Below are 22,397 nucleotides of genomic sequence, written 5' to 3' on the forward strand. Positions count from 1 at the left end.
CTCATTTACGTATCTCTAGAATTTAACTGGATTTTTGGCACATAGTAGGTGGTGAATCAACAAATACCAAACTAAAATAGCAAAGTGAGGTTTCAAACCACACTTTCTGATGCAATTACTTCCATGACATATGCTTTAATTTGCATTCGTTTATTCTTCAAGTTTAGAGAAATGGCCAAGTAGCCAAACACTTACTTCAGTAGCATTTCTAGGATCCCTAAGCTTATGCCTAATCACTGATCACATGACATGTAAATCATTTCTAATCTGTTTGCAAAAGGCAAACCATTCAGATTTATTACAGATGTAAATATTTTCTTTCGAATATAGGTGAGCATTCTAGATGCAACTGGAAGCACAATTTTCTTACCTGCTTTATATATTCAAATTCTGTCAGGTATAAATATATACATTTATTGTTGCAATTTTAAATTACTACAAAAATTAACAATTATGATGGCTGTCAATTTTACGTTAAAAACAAAAACGAAGACATTTCAATTAGTTAAAAATTAAGGGAAAAAATAGTTAGATCTATATTAACAGTCAATATTTTAGCCAGTTAACTTTAGGAATATCCGCTGGTAGCAAATTATAAAAATAATAACACAAGACAAAATAATGCAGATTGAATTATATTCCTAACCTTTGGAGAATTGTTTGGTATACTAGAATTCATAACATTAAACAAAATAACCTTTAAAAATCTCACTGAAATTTTAGTTATTTAGCTTCACATAGGTTTTGGGTCTTTCAAGGAAACAAATAAATCTCTTCAGCAGTGCCTTGTATCTTGTGAGCATGAATGCTAATAACACCATCAACACTGACAGTGCAAAATTTCACAAGGAGGAAAAACTCCAAAATCATGCTCAACAACATTCATGAAATATCGGATTCAATAAAGGATTAAAAGGTTTGAAGAAAATAATAACATATTACAGAAAAATAAGATCCCCAAAATAATCTCACTCCACTGACCTTGGCTGAAAGTGAGTTGCATTTAGAATGGGAGAGTTTGCACTGTGGAGGAAACAAGAAGCTATCAAGTAGCTGATAGTACTCAAATTGCTGCTTCTGTATTATAATGCCAAATTTTAAGTTCGTGACTGCTTTTTCAAATGTAACCCTGGAGAAAATTGTTAAATTTTTAGGTAAAAGTGCTGCTTTATTTGTACCTCCCCAAACTTCCATCTTATAATGAATGGCATACTTGACCTCCGCCTCCAGCCTTACACAACCAGTGAGGATATTCTCTCTGCCAGCTCTGTTGTACTTGGCCACAGAGCAGGAAAAAGGCTTGCCAAAGAAAATGGGAACCCTTGCTAAAAGCAAGGGTCAGGGACCAGTTCATAAAGAAAACCTCTTTTATTCCCCCTGTTTTAGTGGATGCCTTCCCAGTTGGTAAACAAATCTGCTTCTGGAAATGGATTTTCTAAAGCTCGAATGGCCTTCCTCTGGCATTCACTTACTTGACCCCCAGAGCAGCCCTTCAGAAAGGGACACGGATCAGATGGTATCCTGGAATTGCTCAGTGGATAGGCAGGGCACAAGTTATGGCATGTGACTGCCTGCAGATTTCTCTAGTTAGTCTGTCTGCCCCAAGGACTATTTGGAACCCAGTTCTTGCTAATTCTTTGACTTGACCCCAAGAGGAATCCTCATTCTGGATCATGTCATTCCATGCCTGGGGAATCCAGTACCTTCTATCTCTTCAAATCCCTTCTACTGTGATTACTATGCTGTCATTTATCTTCATGTGTATACAAAACTTCTACTCATGTGGGAAATTGCACATAGTATCACGTTTAACTAAAAAAAAAAGGAGGCAAAACCGTATATGCACTAAGAACTCAATTTTGTAAAAATGAAATAAACAAATACCTTGAAAAAGGAAAAAAAAATGTACCAAAATGTTATCAAGGTTTAAACATTTTAAAAATAATCAAAATCAGAAAAAATGGCTTTGTTACATTAATTCTACTTCACATTTTCTTAACTTGAGCAAATGCATCCATACATGCTCCTTTTCACTGTGAAGATTTAGAGCCACAGTGAAATCATAAAACTTGATGCTTTGACACTTAAAGCAGTGACAATGATTACATGCTTGTCCTCTGAGTTATTTCACTTTTTGTATCTTTATGCAAACAGGTTTTCTTGCCAAACAGGTTGTTCATACTAGGAGAATAGAGACTGTGTTTTATTTAATCTCTGTTCCCCATAGATCCTAGCACCTTTGACCCAAGGTAACTAATCTTTATTAGTTAATTGCTTGGTTACTTGGGAAAGGAGCATTCAGTTGGCTTTGTCAGCTTTCTTAGTTCTTGTCTGGTTAAAAGAGCAAATGCTTTCAGGTCAGATAACTCTGGATTTTAATATCAGCTCTGCTGCTTTCTGACATCTTGGGGAAATTTTCAAACTTTTCTGATAATCTATTTCCTCATATCTATAATGAGTATGAAATAAACACTTTATAGAGTTGTTGGGAAAATTTAATGAAAAATATATCCAAAACAATCACCACTCATAGTGGTCAGTTTTCTTTCTTTTTCCTTCTTTTCTGTATGTTGCTTCTTGTCCTTATCCTGTCAGGAACTGTCAAGTAAAGAAGAATCACCAATCAATGCAATCATTTTTCTCATAGAAAATAAACATGACCCTGTTAGTTTGTGGGTAACCAGTGTTGTCTTGAAATTACTTAGTTTGGATGATTGAGAAGTAGATGTATTTGGGAGAGTGAGAATAGAGTATTTCTGTGACCATGAAAATGTGGATTTCCCTGAGATGAGTTAGAGGTGCTTATCAGAGTCTTGAGATTCCTTCAACTATAGACTAAATTTTAAGGTTATAATTGTAGCCTGTAGCTCCAGCCTTGGCAACCATTTCTGATTAAACTCGGTGGCCAAGAAGAGAACTGCATAATGGGAGAACAGCCCAAGGCATTCTGCATCCAAATGGATCTCTAACACCCTGTCTACATCTCATCCATGGATCCTCATTGTCATAGCCTCTGTTCAGGCCTTCCTAAGATCTTAAATAGTGTCCAGGCTTGCCTTGTTCTCCTCCCTACTTCATATAGTGACTTCCCCAAGAGCAGCATTGAAGAGAAGGCTACATAGATCCATGTGTTCCATTAAGACCTGCCCCTTTCCCAACCATGATGCCATTCATGGAAGTTTATAAAGGAAGCCTCCAGAACCCCTCCTATTCTCAAAAAAATGATTACCACAAACCTCAGTACCACTCATATTACCTACGCAAACTAAGAGACCAGTCCTGAGAGGCTGGCACTCTCAGAGAACTAACTCATCCTTCTTCCCCTGGATGACCACAGGAGCAATCACATTATGCCATTGGGCCATGCTCTTGTGGCAGTGAACATCACTTCATCTGGCCCAATCTTCTACCCTTTCTGGAGACTCTCCCAACACCTCTGCCCTCTAGAACTCATGCCCTGTCACCTACCAATACCCCTTCACTCTAACCTCTTCACTGAATGTCCCTTCATCTTCTTTCTGTAACTGAAACTGGGATATGGCTTCTCAAGCTATGGCCTTTTCATTTCTTCCTTAAAAATCTGTACTATAGTCTTCAAGATAGTGTAAATTTCCTCTATGATCTTCTTTGCTGCTTCCAGACCTTGTTTCCTCTGTCTTTTGAAGCATATGCCATCAGACTATGTAGTCATCAACATCCAGGGCATTCACCTTCATTTACTTAAAATTTTAGGATGGTATTTCTGTCATCTTTCTGGGAGATTTCATTATCAATGTAGATGGCTTGCCAACACCAGGCCACTCAGTTCAATGACCTGTTCACTTTCCATAATCTTTCCCTCTGCTTGATTCCTATGGTTGTACTTCACCGTAAGAGAACACTCTCCAAAATCCTAATTTCAAACATCCCCCGTTACCTCTATTCTACTCATAGACTTTGCTTGGGCACCATTTTTGTCCTCCTTACTGGATCATTCCCTTTAGTTTACAATACACTCTAATGTGACCTATCTTAAATTTATCTTCCATGTGACCACCTTGAATCCCTCTCCAACTCCTACCTTAGTTTTTTATGAAACCAATGATGATTCCCAAATTCTCATTTCCAAATCTGGTCCAGCCTGTGAGTTTACTTCACACCAGGGTATTCCCACTTACTTAACATTTCCACTTGAATTGTCTATACATATTTTGTGCCACGCTGAATTCTTTATTCTTTCCTGGACTTCTTGACCCTGCCATATACCTGCCTTTATTCCAGTGTGCTTCATCTCAGTAAACAGGGTCACTATTCGGGCAGTTGCTTATGCCAGTGACTTATGAGTCTTCTCTGATTCCTCTATTCCTTCCATTCCCACATTAAACCACTGAAAAAAAGAAGGAGCTGCTATGGTTTGGCTGTGTCCTCACCTCAATCTCATCCTGAATTGTAGTTCCTATAATCCCCATATCGTCGGAAGGACCCGGTAGGAGGTAATTGAATCATGGAGGCAGTTACCTCCATGCTGTTCTCATGATAGTGAGTGAGTTCTCATGAGATCTGTTGGCTTTTTGGGGGGCTTTCCCCCACTTTGCTCTGCACTTCTCCTTGCTGCCACCATGGGAAGAAGGACGTGTTTTCTTCCCATTCCACCATGACTATAAGTTTCCTGAGGCCTCCCCAGCCCTGTGGAACTGTGAGTCAATTAAACCTCTTTCCTTTATAAATTACCCAATCTCGAGTATTTCTTCATAGCAGTGTGAGAACTCACTAATACAGGAGCCATTAAAATATATCTCAGACCCACCACCTCCAATGCTACCAACCTAATATCATCCAGAACTCGCAGTCTCGCTCGTACCACAGCAAAATGCTTTCATCTGCAGTACTGTCCACACCTTCCCTTCTCTTTATAACCCACTTGAGTCAGTATGCTAGTGGTCAACTTTCACTTCTTATCATTTCAGAATTTTTGGCAGCATTTGATGTCGTTAACCACATCATCTTAATGAAAATAATCATTTAACTTGGTTTTAAATATAAGCCTCTCTAAGATTTTCTCCTACCTCAAAGCTTTTTTCCTCAAGCTTTTTTGCTGATTTTATTCTCTCCAACCTCTAAATTTTGAGTGTTCTATACCTCAATCCTAACCCCTTTATCTTTTCTGTCTACATGCCTCCCTATATGAGTGTGGTTTAAAGGCCCCACTGTAATCCCATAGTTCAGTGTAAATCATTATTAAGGTATTTTCACATTGTTTTATAAGTCTGTTACACTGTGTTCCACTTATGTTTAACCATCGTGGGATTTTCTTCAGGACAGAGATCTTAGCGTTTATATCATAATTGCATGGAAAATATACTCAATGTATATTTGTTGAATGAATGACTATTTAAATGAATACCAACAAGGAATTGAGGAACACCAAAGCCAATATGGTTATGAAATAGTTAAGGACTGTTTGATATTTAGCAGTTAGACAACTTATCAGAAAGTGCACGCTAACCAGAATTAGGTACACAGCATCAGAAAATATAGCATTGTAGATCTGAATTAGAAAAATTATGAGATTATACACACGCAGACACATACATGTACAGACATAGACACACAGTCATATGCACACACACACACAATCTTTCTGTTTTGAAGCAAAATTTTCTGAGTTATCACTTGATGCCTGCTTATTTTGTCATTTTTACAAAAATTTTCTGAGTAAATACCTTCTTTTACCTTCTCTTATATGCCTCCCAACAGCTAACAAGCAGATGAAAAATCTGAATCCATTGCTAAGGAAACAAAAAAGTAATTTATTTTTAATTAACCAGTAAATAGTTATCAATTGGCTGTATGACATTGGGCATGCAGTTTCAAGTTCTTTTGGAATGTAATTTCCTTTTGCATAATATGAGAGAATTAGACAAAATGAGATAATTCCATAAGTTTATTATTCTTTTTCTAGCCTCCACATAGACTGTTTAATGTCTGGCCAATGAAGTTCACATTATAAGACATTTTAAAGTTGTAGTCATCAAAATAATAATAATAATAATAATAATAATAATAATAATAATAATAATAATAAAATACTCCTATTACTCAAAGGTTTGGAAGATTACTCAAAAACTCAAGCAACAAAATCAAGCCAGGAATGTCCTTCTGCTCTCCCTCCCTATCCAAGTATTAAAGTCCCACAGACACTTGTGAAGATTTCCAAATGATTCAGTGAAGTAGAGGCAGATCCTGGGGAATAGAGTGTTCTGTCAACACTCTGCTAGGAGGAACAAGCAGTCTGTGACAACTTGTTCTGTGGGTGGCTTCCTCCCACCACAAAATATGTGAAGGGTGCTCACTCCTGCCATTTAGGAGCAAGCTGGAGATAAAGACAAGGCAGTTGTGCCCAAGCTGGAACCCAAAATCAGTCTTCCTGGAGCTGGAGTATTCATCTTTTACTGGTGAAAATAAGCAAAAGACTATTAATTCAAAGACTATCAATTCAAAGACACTGCTTCCTGGAAACTTGAAATGACTTCAAGGCTGATAAAGTTGGATAAACTGATTCATCTACTGCTAGCCCTATTTCAGTCCCTTTCCAACTTTAAAGAGATTTTTTTTTCTCCTCTATGATTTCCCTCTTTATCCACCATTTCTCCTCTTGCCTTCTCAACATTTGCTTTGCTTCATCTTGAGGAGGGGGAGTGAAAGGTGAGAGGGCATCTGTGATCCACCTCTCATTTCCTATTCCAACATCACTGCAATCCAAGTTCCTTCATGGACACCATATTTTGGATGCATAGAACTACTTGTTCCAAGATGCATCATCATCTTGACCCTACTAAATTCAGATCTTTCTATAAGCAGTGGCCTTGTCTTCACTAGATACTGTTTCATTAAGCTCAAATAGAACTTATTCTATAGAAACTTCTTTCTTTCTCACTCTTCATCCCTGACTCTAACCTACTTCTGACACTCACAGCAACCTGTGTAGCCCCTTATTGTAGCCTCTTCACACACAAGTTGAGAGGCTTATTTTCACCTCTGCCTTTCCCACCAACTAAATGAACTCCTGGAAGGCAATGAACATGACTTATTCATTTTAGCATTTGTGCTACTTAGTTCAAGACACAGATAACAGTGGATGATTAGCAATAACTGTTAATGAATAAATGATTGCTTCTAACTCTGGACTCTGCTCTCAGTACCTGGGAATTATGACTTACTTTTTTTTGTAGTCTCTATCATGTCAGGTACAGTATCATGCTCTAGAAGTTGCTTATAAAAGTACATTGTATAAATGACATATTAAATCAATAGATTCAATGACATCTACTAATTCAATTAAATATTTGAGTGTCTACTGTGTACAAACAATCTTTGGAGGAGATTACCTTTAATTACAAGCAATAGTTCTTACAAACTACATTATGAGGCAGAATGTAATAAGCATCTTAAGAAAGGTACAAAGAATTGTTCTCAAATATTAAAGGAGAACGTTGTTTATTTGGGGGGTATAAAAAAAGCTTCTTAGAAGAGGAATCCTTGGTTCTGGTCCTTGAAGATGGGATAATGGATGAATAGGCAAACTTTTCAGACAAAAAGATTGAAATATATGTTAACCTTTACAGCATAAATTTCACCAAAGAGCTGCTAAGCAGTGGCTTTGTGACAATTAAACATATGTTCTTTAATATTAGTTTAACAAAATAACAGGTCATCTTCTGTGATGGTTATTTCTTTTAAGGAAAATTGTAGCTGGGCTCTATCACACCTGCCTTCCATGTACCTTTTCTATTATCTTTAAAAATAACTGGTCAACTAGGAATCTTCAACTTGATAAAAAATACCTACAAAAAATCAATAGCCAACATCATACTTAATGGTGAAAACTAGAAGCTGTCCCACTAAGATAAAGAACAAGGGAGGAATGCTCCCTCTTACCATTCCTTTTCAACATTGTGCTGAAAATAAAATAGAACAATAGAACACAATAGAGAGCCCAGAAATAGACATAAAAATAGTCAGCTGGTCTTTGACAAAGAAGCAAAGGCAATACAATGGAGAAAAGATCATCTCTTTAACAAGTGATGCTAGAAAAGTTGGATATCACATGCAAAAAACTAATCTAGATCAAAAACTAGCTCAAAATTGATTATAGAGCTAAATGTACAAAACTATAAAACTGCAAGAAGATAACACAGGAGAAAATTTAGATGCCCTTGGATTTGGTGATGAATATTTAGATATGATACCAAAGGGACAATCCATGAAGTAAAAAGTGATATGATGATCTCCATGAAAATTAAAACTTTCTGCTTTGTAAAATATAGTGTCAAGAGAAAATGAAAAGACAAGCCACAGAGTGGGAGAAAACATCTGCAAAAAAATTTTCTGATAAAGAGAATTATAAACTAAAATATCCACAGAACTCTTAAAACTCAACAGTAATAAAACACAGTCTGACTGGAAAAAGATAAGAGATATCTCACCAAAGAAGATACACAAATGGAAAATAAGCATATGAAAAGATACTCAATTTATCATCAGAAAAATGAAAATTTAAACAACAGTGAGGCACCAGTAAACACCTATTAGAATGGTCAAAATCCAGAACACTGATTTATGAATATACTCATAAGCAAGCTATGAGTATATTCAAAAGGCCTTTATATTTTCCTCTTCAAAAATCTTGTATTCCTGGAAAAGGTTTTTTCCCAGCAAACTGAATTACTTTCCTCCACTCTGTCTTGCCACTCTTAGTGCATGTACTTCTGGTGGCCTGGGACTCCTTGGGAAAACAGAAAAGAAACCACAAATCCCATTTTGGGAAAAATCTGTTTTCCTTATGGAACCCCTGGAATTAGAGGTGAATAACTACCTCTCAAAATCTGTCTTTGTCTTCCAGCTATGCTTGTTTACTAGGCCCTGGAAGTTGTTTTCCTAGCCCCATTCTTAAAAGGCCTCACCCAAAGGCCAATAACCCAGTTGGGAAATTAGCAAAACAACAACAAAAACATAACTACTGGATCTTTTTCTGGTTGTCTGTGTAGCTATATATGTGTTGTGTGTGCAATCTGTATTTAAAAAGCTCTAATTAATTGGCCTAAGAAAAATAAGTGCTTAAATCAAATATTTTTAAGGAAAAAGTAAAAGCTGTGGGACCTTTCAGTTCACATGACCTTAATCTTTAAAACTTACTGGTACAGTAAGATTAGAAATGTCTTAAGAGTTGCCAGCATACATTTTTGTTTGCATATATTAATCAAGCAATTCCATACTTCCGTCAAACAGTATAAGGTGTCAAAATTTGGCATAGAGGCTACAAAACTATAACTCAGCCCAAACAGAATAATCTTTGCTTGGGTAATTTTTTAATAAATGAAACATTAATATTGGTTTAATGAAGATAGCTACATCTTGAACTATTTAGTAAAATATCCTAACTTCTAATCTTGTGGCCTTAGGCAGTCTAGTCCACAGACATGAAGGAAGTTTGTTTTGGGAAAGAACTGTTATTGTCTTTGATATTAAAGAAAAGAGAATTTATGTAAAAAGAATCTCATAGGGCAAATTCTTGTCCTAAAGTAAATTAATTGGTTGTTTAAAGAAAGGGGTGTTTACAAGTCAGAAATTTGAGGCATGTCAGAGATTGTGTAAGTCGTAAAAAAATGTATAAAAGGGAATTTATGCAAGAAATGTTGTACAATTTAGCCTCCTGAATGCTAACTCTTAGCTGTACAACTTGCGTGCTTTGCAGCTAAGTAAGACCTAGGACATATGGAGTTAAATGCTAGAATAAGTCAGACCTTATCTGCACTTCTGTCTAGGTCCTAGGCTCTATAACTAGTACAAAATTAAAATCGCAAGCTCACCAGCAAAAGTAAAGGTTGCTAAAAGTTAATAGTGGAACATATATTTAAGACTATTGAAAAAACAATTTACACATACTTTCGGTAAGAAGATTATAAGGAGGCATGAGAATGTGGATTTCTACCTAGATTAAAAGGCTAAAGAATTGTTTTAAGTTGAATAAAATAAAAACGAAGGTTTAATCAAGTTTTGGAAGGTTAATTGTAAAGGAAATTCTGTGTGTAAACATTTTGGCTAAAGCTAAAGGGGTATCATCCAATTTTTCTGTAAATTGAGGCTGGGCGCGGTGGCTCACGCTTGTAATCCCAGCACTTTGGGAGGCCGAGGCGGGCGGATCACGAGGTCAGGAAATCAAGACCACGGTGAAACCCCGTCTCTACTAAAAAATACAAAAAATTAGCCGGGCGTGGTGGCGGGTGCCTGTAGTCCCAGCTACTCGGAGAGGCTGAGGCAGGAGAATGGCGTGAACCCGGGAGGCGGAGCTTGCAGTGAGCCGAGATAGCGCCACTGCACTCCAGCCTGGGCGACAGAGTGAGACTCCGTCTCAAAAAAAAAAAAAAAAAATTGAGCATTAAAATAAAATCACAACGGGTTTCTCTTAAAGCACTAACCTGCTCTTTAACAAAAATTATAAAGGGTTAAAAAGGGTCTATAAAAATCTTACCATATGGTCAAACATTAAAATTGGGTAAATATGTCTACAAGGTTTAATTAAAAATTGAGTTTAACATTAACAGCACACTAATATAAGGGTAAAATTTGGCTTGTTATATAATCATACAGGAAGCATTGTCAAATATAAAATGGTATTTGGCTTTCTTTGGGTTATATTTGTATAAATATGTTATTGGTATGTGCTCCAAAGTATGGGAGACTCCTATAATTCTGATATATCTTAGTGTATGTTATCAGTAATAATTATAATTGTTATGTTAAAATTGTTGTGTGCCACAAAGGTACCAGATATCCTTGTAACTTTACCTATGGCTACCCTAAAACTTTTTGTCATCCATAAACAATTGTTGTCTTGTTTTGGTCCTCTTTAGAAAGTGGTTTTATAATCAGCTATAAAGTTCTAACAGGTGCTCTTGAATGCAGGTTTCTGATAACTTTGGAGATTGTGACATCAGAATAGAGGAAAAACATTCAGGACTCTTGAAGAGCTAAAATGTTCATTAATATTACACAGGACAGGAATTAACTGCATAAACTGAACGAATAGGAGACTGGAGTGATCTTTCTGACATTTTGCTTAAAATATTACTAATCCTTTGTTTTGCTTTTCAAAGTCAAATAAACTTTTCTTTTGAGCTATTGACAGCTTTTAGCAATTTAGTATACTCCCATGAACAAAATTTGGAGCATACTTGTTTCTCTTTACCTGATTTTCTCTAGAATTTGGAAACTATCTGTGAGTATTCTTAACTTATGACAATATAGTTATTTGTGTAGTGCAATAAGAATCTGTTTTGTTTTGTAACAGGACACAATTGGAAAAACTGGTTATTTTTACCAAGGCTTTGACTGGAATTGTGTGCTTTCCTTTAAGGAATCAAACTTCACTTATGCAGGCAATAAAGCCCTTGAAAAACCGGCCTCATATATTGTGTACACAGTCCATGTAGAGGGTTTCTGATCAGTGGTAAGTAAATAATGTCACTTTCTGACAGGCCAGGAAGCCAAATTTATCTTGGAACCTCAAGAGGAGAGGAATTCACCTAACTCATAGGTATTTGATGGTAAAAATCCATGGCTGGGCTTGGCTTAAAAAGGTCTTATCTCAGATTCCTTCTCTGGAACAAAGTTCCATCAAAGCCAGTTTAAAAGGACTATGTAACAAATAATTATTCTTGCTGCACTGTATGCAAATAATTAAGCCAAGTATAATAAAGCAAACCAGTCCTACCATGATTTGTCTTTTAATAAAAATGGGAAACTGGAGAGAGAAAATTGTGTTTCAAAAACTATAGCACACATGTTGTTAAATTCTACTCTTGACTAATGTTTTTAATTTTTATTATTTTTTACAGCTTAAATTAAATTCTAATTTTTCTGGCTACAAGTTTCCAAAATAAGGTGTGTCCTGAAGCCCTATGAACTGAAAGCTAGATGTTTCAGCAGGCGCTGCCTCTAAGCCCCACCAGTATCACAGGAGGAAATCTCTTTACTGCTGGCACTGACAACTAATAACTGAGGGTGCCCAGAACCCTTCACCCCCACGTCTAGTGAGTCCATGGAACCCAGGGATCATGGCCATTTCATAGACAACTATCCAACAACATCTACAGACGGTGTTACTCCTACAGTGAATCGGAGACCAGAAAACTCTCCGTCCCCCATCAGCAGGAAGTAGCTAGAACACACCACTCCTCATCCTTTTTATAACTACGGGGTCTGGATTGACAGAGCAGGAGCATCACCATTTGAACAAGCACTGCCATTTTAAGTTCACCTCGATAAAAAACTGCCTAAATCCAAAGGGCATCAGCCTAATGGCTAAGGTCAGCATGACCATAAACCATAAATAACATCTCCGACCAGAAACATTCCAAACCCCTCCCCGATCAGATACATGCCACCCCGAGATAACTTGCCCACCAGCCAGAGAGATACAGCCCCAAGATAACCTCCCCTTCAACCAGAGACATTCCAGTGCTTCAATAAATTTCTCCCCCACACGGAAACATTCTGAGCCTGTGATTAAGCTGTCTCACCCTGAACCCTTAAATAACCTTAGTCTGTAAGAGAACGTGCACCTGACCAAAATCAGCCAGAAGCCCCTCTCAGGTTTATCTCCAAAGAAAAAAAACCTGTCTTTGACTGTTGAACTGTTTTTCATGCTTCTCTCCTCTTTCTTTAACTCTTACAGTACAGGCACTTTGGAAGACAGTTTGGTGGTTTTTTACAAAACTAAGCACACCTTTAACGTATGATCTATCAGTTGTGCTCTTTGGTATTTACCCAGAGGAGTTGAAAATTTATGCCCTGCCAAGTGCGGTGCCTCACATCTGTAATCCCGGCACTGTGGGAAGATCAATAGATTGCCTGAGCTTAGGAGTTCAAGACAAGCATGGGCAACATGGTGAAACCTCATCTCTACAAAAAATACAAAAATTAGCCAGGTGTGGTGGTGCATGCCTGTAGTCCCAGCTACTTGGGGGACTGTGGTGGAAGGGTCACTTGCGCCTGGAAGGTTGAGACTGCAGTGAGCCAAGATGGCACCACTGCACTCCAGCCTGGGCAACAGAGCAAGACCCTGTCTCAAAATAAACAAAAACAAAAACAAAAAAACTTATGTTCACACATAAAATTGCACATTGATGTTTATAGCAGTTTTGTTAATAACCGTCAAAACTTGGAAGCAACCAAGATGTCCTTCAGTAGGTGAATGGATACATAAACTGGTACAACCAAATAATGGGATATTACTCAATGTGACAAAGAAATGAGCTGTTGTGACACAAATAATGGTAAAAAGAATGACGGGGTTAGAGAATTATCAACTTAACTGCATCATAGTAGTAAATAATTTCAGGAACCACCATAATTGGGTGCAAAACTTAGGGAGTGAAAGTCCAATGAGGAATAGGATATCAAGATAGCCTCAAAATGTTTCTTCAAGAAATACAAAAGGAAAAACAATAACTTTGCGGTGGAGAAATTTAGCCGATGCTTCCTTAACCAAGTGATCAATATTCACATCTCGGGTCATGGGATATAGCAACATCATATTCCTCCTGATATGACGCACTCAGAAAGACAGTGGTTATTTCTGTGCTATTTCCATGTTTTAATAAACCAAATGTAATTATGAAAAATATCTAATAAATCCAAATTGAGGGACATTTTATAAAATAATTAGCCTGTTGTATTTTAAATTTGTTAATGTCATGAAAGACAAAGAAAAATTGAATAATTTTAAAACCCTGAAATGATATGACAACTAGATTAGACCCTGGGCCATATTTTTATGTTTGCTTTAAGGACTTTATTGGGACAAAGGCCAATTATGAATATGGTCTGTAGATCAGATAATAGTATTGTGTCAATGCACATTTTATTATTTTGATAATTATACTATCATTATATAAAAAGCTGGCCTGTTGTTTGAGAAAATAAACACTGAAGTATTTAGGGAAAAAAGAGCATTATATCTGCAATTTACTCTAGAAAGACACTATACACATAGTGTGTGTGTGCATGTGTGTGTAGACAGAGACAACAATAAAGCAGGGGAAGTAAAATGTACAATTAAGAAACTGGAAGAGTACACGAGAGTCCTTTGTATTGTATAGCCTTATGTCCAACAATTTTACTTCAAATATTTTTTCAAAAGAAATAGACATAAATATTTCTGAAGATCAGTCCAGTCTTCACTGTTAGAGCAAAAGTTTAGAAAAAGATCTACATGGCCATCAATAATGAATTGCTATTACGTAAGTTATAGATTTTTACCTGATGGAATACTGTGCATCCATTGAAAATAATAGTGACAATATATGGTTCTTGATTTGTCCCAGATGTCTGGAATATTTTGTTATAGAAAAAATGTCACAGAAAAATATGTATACTATGATCTTATTTTGGGGGAAGAAGAAAACAATCAATATTTTTATTAGAAATATACTAATCCAAAATGCTAAATATGGTTATTTCTGAATGGTAGGTTGAGTGACTTGCATTCTTATTTTGTGAATTCAGATTTGTCTGAATGTTTTTTAACAGCCATGAATTATTTTTATTATGAAAAAATAAATAATGTCATTTTTATTTTAAAAATCAATGGAATCAGAACAGTGAAAAACATTAAAATATAGCATAAAAGGCAGGTAATAGTCTCTAAATATAATGTGTCATAAAATAAAATGTCAAATGTCTAATTTTATTTAGAATGTGGGAAGTCACAAAAGAACGTTACTTCCAACCTAACAACAGAAAATCCAGCTAACTTTAAAAAAAATCATAGATTTTTGTTAAAATTGGGGGGAAAAAACTAACAAATTAATACCTAGAAAATGGCAAGTCTCTTGTAGCAGAGAAAAGACCCATGTCTGTTTTCATATTTGTGAAGCAATAAAAGGAGGAGAAAAACTCCATGGGTAAGATAAAATGATATAATTTTCAACAAATTTTTAAACACCAATTGTGGAGTGTCTAATACTTTAGAACCCCTATGGGTCCCAGGTGAAACTGTCGGCCACATAGAAGAAAATATCTTCTATGACCTTTATGTGAGTATTCACCAGGAAGATTGGGAGCAAAGTAGGACAGTAAAGAGACCAGTTCCTCTTCAACAGGCAGTGTCTTTGGAAAGGGAAACACACACACACACAACACACACACACACACCACACACACACCTTCTAGGCATACAATAAATAGGAAGCAAGAGCAGGCTATGGCTAGAGGGGGGCAGGATAGCTAAGTGAAATTTTCACTTAAGCTCAGGCATGCAACCTCTGCTGAAAGTCTCATAATAGAGCAGAATAACTAAAAGAAACTCCCCTAAGCTTTCCAAGACTTACTCTGAATAAGAGGCAGCAGCTACTTATGGCTAAGTGAGGAGGAGAAGAGCTAAGAGAAATGACTTGTAAGGTGCAGGTGAATGAGGCCTGCGTAAGACTGAAGGCAGAACTGAGACAAGGCTTATATAAACTCAAAAATCCCAGCCCCTGATAAAGGGAAGGTTCTGATTCTATCTTTCTATTATTTCAGCCCAGTGATGAACTAAAACTAACTAAAGTGACAGCAAATCCAAGACCCAGCAAGACTACAGACTAGATTGATTCAGTGCTCTATACAAGTGGAAAAAAGGATGTTCCTGTTGAAGATCATAAAAATATTTACTTCAGTTTTTTATCTTTTTTGATTTTATATATAACATTTAGCATTTAATAAGAAATTATAGGAAACAGAAAGAGAGATGAAAATGAGACCCATCATTAAGACAGGAAATGGTAAATACAACCAGACCCAGAGATAGACCAAGTGGTGAAATTATCAGACAGGGACTTTAAAATAACTGTACTAAATAAGCTAATGAATCTAGTTGAAAACATAGAAAATATGTGAATAGAGGAGACTTCCAACAGGAAGACGAAAAATGTTGAAAAAAATACAAAAAGAATGCAAGACATGAAAAATAATGTGGTACTAGAAATGAAGAATTATTGTGATGAGTATAGCAGCAGACTGGACACAGCAGAGGATAAAATAACTGAGCTTGAAGATGAGTCAGAACTACAAACAAAAAAAGATTTTCAAAATGGAACCTAACACCCAAGATCTATAGGAAAATATCAAGTGATCGTCCATATTTGTGAAGCCCCAGAAGGAGAATGGAGACAGAATAGCAAATAAATATTTCAAATCATAATAGCCTGATATTTTCCTAAACTGAAGAAATATATTAAACTACAGATCCAGGATGCTCAGTAAATCCCAAGCAAGAAGACTCCACTGAGTCACACCATAGTCAAACTTCTGAAAATGGAAGATAAAGAGAAAAATCTTAAAAGTATCTAGAAGACAAAGACACACTACACAGAGAGGAACAACAAATAAGAATGATCCTTGATCTCTTATCAGGAGCTAAAAAAGGCCAGAGATAATTGAAAGACACATTTACTCTTCTAAAATGAAAACGAACAACTGAAAATCAATGTGAATCTATAGCTTTATAGCCAGTTAAAATATTCTTCAAAAATAAAGTATAAACAAAGCATTTCAGATGTTAAAAAAAACGCTAAAAGAATTCATCTTCAGCAGACCATATTACAAAAGAAAGTGCTTTTAAAAGACCTTTGGGTTGAAGACAAATTATCTGAGTTAGAAAACTGATTCAACTGGAAGTAAAAATTTGATTTAAAAAACCTTAAAAGTTATTTCTGTTATGTTTAGGAATACACCCACATACACATATATATACAAATATATATACATCTATATGTATACACACATATATAATTATTAATTACATATCTACTGAGTCTATCTGCATGTAATCTAACTGATAGATAAAAATACATATATATTTCTCTCAAAGACTAATGATTGGTTAATATTTGCAAGGTACTATGAGATTTATATATCCATAGAATCAAAATATATGAAAACAAGAGCACAAAAGTTAAGACAGTGATATTTCGAAGTATACCATTAGAAGGTTTTTACATTGTGAAATAGTATAATATATTTTAATGATAGATTCTGGTAAGTTAAGCAAATATTATAATCTCTAGAACTGTGCTGTTGACAAGGTAACCACTACCCATATATGGCTATTTACATTTAAATTAATTCATATTAAATAAAATTAAATATGCAGTTCCTTGGTTGCATTAGCCATATTTCAAGTGCTCTTAAGGCACATATGGCTAGTGAGCTACTCTACTGCACAGTGCAGACTGGAATGTTTCCATCATTGTAGAAAATTTTATTAGACCATGTAATTCTAGGAAATCACTAAAAAATAAGATAAAAATAAATTTAAAAGAATCATAATAAAAATCTTAAAAAGAGAAGATAAAATGTAATTTAAAATTATGTAATTCAACCACCTCTCCCTAATAAAACAGAAAAGGAGGAACACAAATAAAAAATAGATGGACAAATAGAAAGCAAATACCAATATGGTAGTATTTTAACAAAACACGTCAATAATTACATTAAATGTACATGGAATAAACACCTAACTACAAGACAGAGATGGTCAACTGGATAGAAAAAAAATCAAATTATATGTTGCTTATAGCAATGAACTTTAAATAGACACAGAGAGAGGTTGAAAGTAAAAGGACAGAAAAACATTTAACATCCAAACACTCAGCATGCGAAAGCTGATATAGCTACATTAATACAAGATAAAGTAGGTTTCAAGACAAAAACTACTAGCAGAGTAAAAAAAGCAATATTATCATAACAAAAGGTCAAATCAAGAAGACTCAGTCTTAAATGAAAATACAGTAAAACAGCTCCCAATGACATGAAGCAAATGCTGGCAAGACTAAAGAAATAGACAAATCTAATTCAGAGCTGGAGATTTAACATCTCTCCTGATAAACATGAAAAGTAGATAGACATTCAGAAAGAATATGAAAGATTTGTCCTAATGGGCATTTTAACCAAACACTCCACCCAGCAAAATACAAATTCTTCCCAAATGCACATGGGACACTCACCTAGACCATCAGTCCTCAACCTTTTTGGCACCAGGGACTGGTTTGGTGGAAAACAGTTTTTCCACTGGAAGGAGGGTTGTGGAGGTGGCAGGGAATGGTTTAAGAATGAAATTGTTCCACTTCAGATTATCAGGCATTAGAGTTTCATAGAGAGCACACAACCTAGATCCCTTGCATGTGCAGTTCGCAATAGGGTTCACACTCCTATGAGGATCTAAATACTATGGCTAATCTGACAGGACGCAGAGCCCAGGCAATAATGCTTGCTCACCTGCCACTCACCTTCTGCTGTGTCACCTGGTTCGTAGCAGGCCAGGGATTAATACTAATCTACAGCCTGGGGGTTGGGGATTCCTGACCTAGACCATCTACTGGGTCATAAGACACATATTAATAAATTTTAAAAGATGAAAATTATACAGATCATGTATTCAGATACATTAAATTAGGAACCCTTAAAGTACCTAAAAAATTATCAAATATTTGGAAATTTAACCATAATGCTTTAAATGACCAATGGGTCAAAGAAGAAATCACAATAAAAATCATAAAATATTTGAACTAAAAGATAAAGGAAATATATCAAAATGTATAGGATGCAGAGGAAGTAATTAGAGAAAAATGCGTTTAAAATGCATATATTGGAACATAAGAAATTTAGAAAACAAATGACTCATGAATCTACTTTAGGAAGACAGGGAAAGAAGAAAAATTAAATTTAAAGTAAGTGGAAAAAGGAAATAACTTAAAAAGTGTAAAGATCAATAAAATACAAAACAGATAACAAAGATAATTTTAAAAGTCAATGGTTATTTCTTTAAAAGTTTCAAATGATAAAAATTGATTTTTTATCAACTGATAAAAAGAGCAAGAAGATATTGCAGCAGATTCTGTGGGTGTTAACAATGTAAACATATGTTATCAAGAAACTTCATGACAATACATTTGACAAAGAGATAAACTGACAATTTTTTTGGAAAACTCAACTGACGAAAACTAAGAAACTGAGGAAAAAAAGATTTTTTAAGAGCTTCATATCCATTGAAGAAATTGAATTTGTAATTAAAACCCTTCTCATGGAGAAACCCTGGGTACAGATGTCTTTACCGAAGAATTTTACCAACCATTTAGAGAAGAAATAACACCAATGTGACACAATTTTTTTCTGAACATAAAAAAGGAAAAAAATTATTTTCAATTCCTTGTATAACTCTGATACTCAAACCTGATAAAGGCATTTCAAGAAAACAAATTATAGACCAGTATTTTAATAAACATAGAAACAAAAATCTTTAACAAAATATTAGCAAATAAATCCAGCCATATGTAAAATGGATAACCCAAGCAGGGTTTGTTAAAGGAATGTGAAATTGGTTTATTATTAAAATATCAGCCCAGAGATGTTGTGAATGGCTGAACAACTAGTACATTTCTGTGAAGTGGCCAACTTGCTTGGCCAGCTTGCTAAAACATCATCTGGTATCTACTTTGCATTCTTCTGTTTTCTTTTCCCTCACCCTTTCTACCCTGCAAGTGCATTTCTCATAAAGCATTAAACACTTCAACAAATCAATGAACAAAATTCATCATAAAAACAGAATAAAAGAGAAAAACCACGTGATCACTTAGCAGATGCAGAAAAGGAATTTGACAACATTCACACCCATTCGTGATCAAAAACTCTTAACAAACTAGAAATAGAAATACTTCTTCAAACTGCAAGGATATCTGGAAAAATCCTACAGCTAATGTCATTCCTAACAATGAAAGACTGAGCACTTCCTCCTCAAATTGCAAATGACACAAGGATGTCTGCTCTCATCATTTCTATTCAACCTTTTTCAGAATGTCCTAGTTAGCTCAATAAAGCAAGAAAAGAAATAAAATTAGAAAGGAAGAAATAACACTGTCCTTATTAATGGGCAACATAACAAACAGAAAAGAACACTTTTTCTAATAAACAATGTGGAATTATTCAGTTTTAAATATTCAAATATCCAATATTAAAACTGTTGTTACTATAAACTTTAATGTCATTAGAAAATGTTTGATACAATAAACATACATGCAACAAAGTAAAATAAACATGTTATAAAATTGTATATATAGTATCTCAAAATGGAAAGGAATTAGTTCAGAATGCCAATAGCGAAACTCTCTTGGTGGATCGGGATGATTATTTTCTTCCTGTCATAAATTTGTTTAATATACTTACTGCCCTGACATCCATTTTTAGGCCTGACGTAAGTTATTTAAAATGCAGTCGTACGCTATTACCTTCAGTTTCAGTTAAAACTTCTCCTCCTTATGTGATTGTTTGTAATATAGCCTACTTGTTCCTCATCTCACTGACCCAAAAACCTAACATACCCCACAGCTGCTAAGATAAAACCTAATGATCAACATCAGAGTCATGTAAATAAGCTTTCCCTTGTGTGTGTGTTTTCTTTAAACTATCCAATCCACAACCCCTGTGGGAAAGCCTAAAGAAAAACACCCATGGGTCTTAATAGTCCCACAGACCCCCTCTCTTTCTTGCTCCCTTCTGCTGGTTGAATTCCCTGCGGGCTTCCTGTAGGCCTCCTATCAGCACCCCTAGCCGGTCTGGGACTTGTGAGTAATACATTTCTTTGGTTTCACACATTTTATTTTCACAGCTTAATTGTGTCTCACCTGACTCACACACCCAAACCTAATGCTCCCCCAGTGAATGATCTCCTGAAAAGTGGCTATCTTGGCTTATGGCCACTCAAGAGAGAGACCTCAAAACCAAATTAGAAAGAAGCCATAACAATGAAAATCATAATACTTCCTCATATGCTCCTTAATTTCTTAATCTTCTACCGTGTTCATGAATTATTTTTATAATCAGAAAATTAGGTACTCTTAAAAATATTTTCTTTTATACTCTGTGGGATAATTCCAAGTGTTACCAAGGAGAATGCTTATTTTCTCTATATTATTTCCTTCTTCCTAAAATTTATCAACTTGCTTTATTTATCTTTGTAGTATATGGAGATCATCTTGTAACTATGCAAACTCTGCAGGATTTCCAACATGCCTAAACTATGCTCTGATATTCTGGTCAGTGCTTTCCAGCTTTTTGATGTGCAGAGCAGCTCTGCACCCAGCTCCATTTGGGCTCTCTCTAAAGTCCTGGAGGAGCCTGCTCTGGGAGATAACCAGCCCTGGAGTTTTCCTAGCCCTGCTCCAGAGGCAGCCCCAAAAGACAAAGTATCAATATCTCCCAGAACATTGGATGCCCACTTGAACAGTATTTGTAGAGAAGTTCTGAGCAAAGCTAATCAGGGAGTACTCTGGTGTCTGAACTAGCAGATATAGATCCTATATATTATCATAATCATGATCGGTTTCAATACCTAGTTGGGAAACTGATCAAGAAAAACTCATGTGTTAACATTATGAAACAAATAATGAACACTGGACTTGTTATAATTATTTCGACTACTGCTTCCTTTTTTTAAGGTTTGAACCCCAGTATTGTCATTTCCCAATACTGTACAATAAGACAATGATAATTGGGCAAGTTTTCAATGGAAAATTACAGTGAAAGTTTACAGTGAGAAATGGATGATTTTTCCCAAAATCTTCTTCAATTTTCATCTTTGAATTGAATTGTCTTAGCAAATAGAAATAAAAGGCAGTTACATGTGAATTTCAGATCAAAAAATACATTTATGGGCATAACTGTCACCTATTTATTTATAACTGTGCCCCATTATTTGGGACATACTTATAGCCCCCAGATATGCTGTTGATCTAAAACTCAAATGTCACTGGGCATCCTAAATTTTATCTGGCAACTCTATTCCTGAGTCAGCTTTCTCCATTCCTACATGGCTCCAGTACATCACGTTCAGTCTTTATATTTAGTGAATTCACTGATTAATTAAAAATGAGATAGTTGGCCGGGCGCGGTGGCTCAAGCTTGTAATCCCAGCACTTTGGGAGGCCGAGGCGGGCGGATCACGAGGTCAGGAGATCGAGACCATGGTGAAACCCCGTCTCTACTAAAAATACAAAAAATTAGCCGGGCGTGGTGGCGGGCGCCTGTAGTCCCAGCTACTCGGAGAGGCTGAGGCAGGAGAATGGCATGAACCCGGGAGGCGGAGCTTGCAGTGAGCCGAGATAGCGCCACTGCACTCCAGCCTGGGCGACAGAGCGAGACTCCGTCTCAAAAAAAAAAAAAAAAAAAAAAAAAAAAATGAGATAGTTCATTTCTTTAGCTTTTTCTTAATGAATTAAGCCTCCTTCAGGTAAGCAAGAAAGACAAAAAAAAAATTCCTAAGTACAAAGAATAGCAATAAAAAGAAGGGAAAATATAATTTCTGCATCACTCCTCAGAAACAT

The 22,397-nt window shown here is 35.7% G+C and overlaps 1 protein-coding gene across 1 annotated transcript in view; it reads right to left on the reverse strand.

Moving 5' to 3' along the window:
- The window catches only part of ITPRID1 (ITPR interacting domain containing 1), a 115,005-nt gene extending 96,903 nt beyond the window's left edge, over positions 1 to 18,102 (reverse strand). The window contains exon 1 of the mRNA XM_063609698.1: positions 18,027 to 18,102. The gene's annotated coding sequence lies outside the window, so the exon portion shown is untranslated. The remainder of the gene's footprint in view (positions 1 to 18,026) is intronic.
- Positions 18,103 to 22,397: the final 4,295 nt, after the last annotated feature.

The sequence above is a fragment of the Symphalangus syndactylus genome, chromosome 9 (genome assembly GCF_028878055.3).
Source record: "Symphalangus syndactylus isolate Jambi chromosome 9, NHGRI_mSymSyn1-v2.1_pri, whole genome shotgun sequence".
Taxonomy (NCBI): domain Eukaryota; kingdom Metazoa; phylum Chordata; class Mammalia; order Primates; family Hylobatidae; genus Symphalangus; species Symphalangus syndactylus.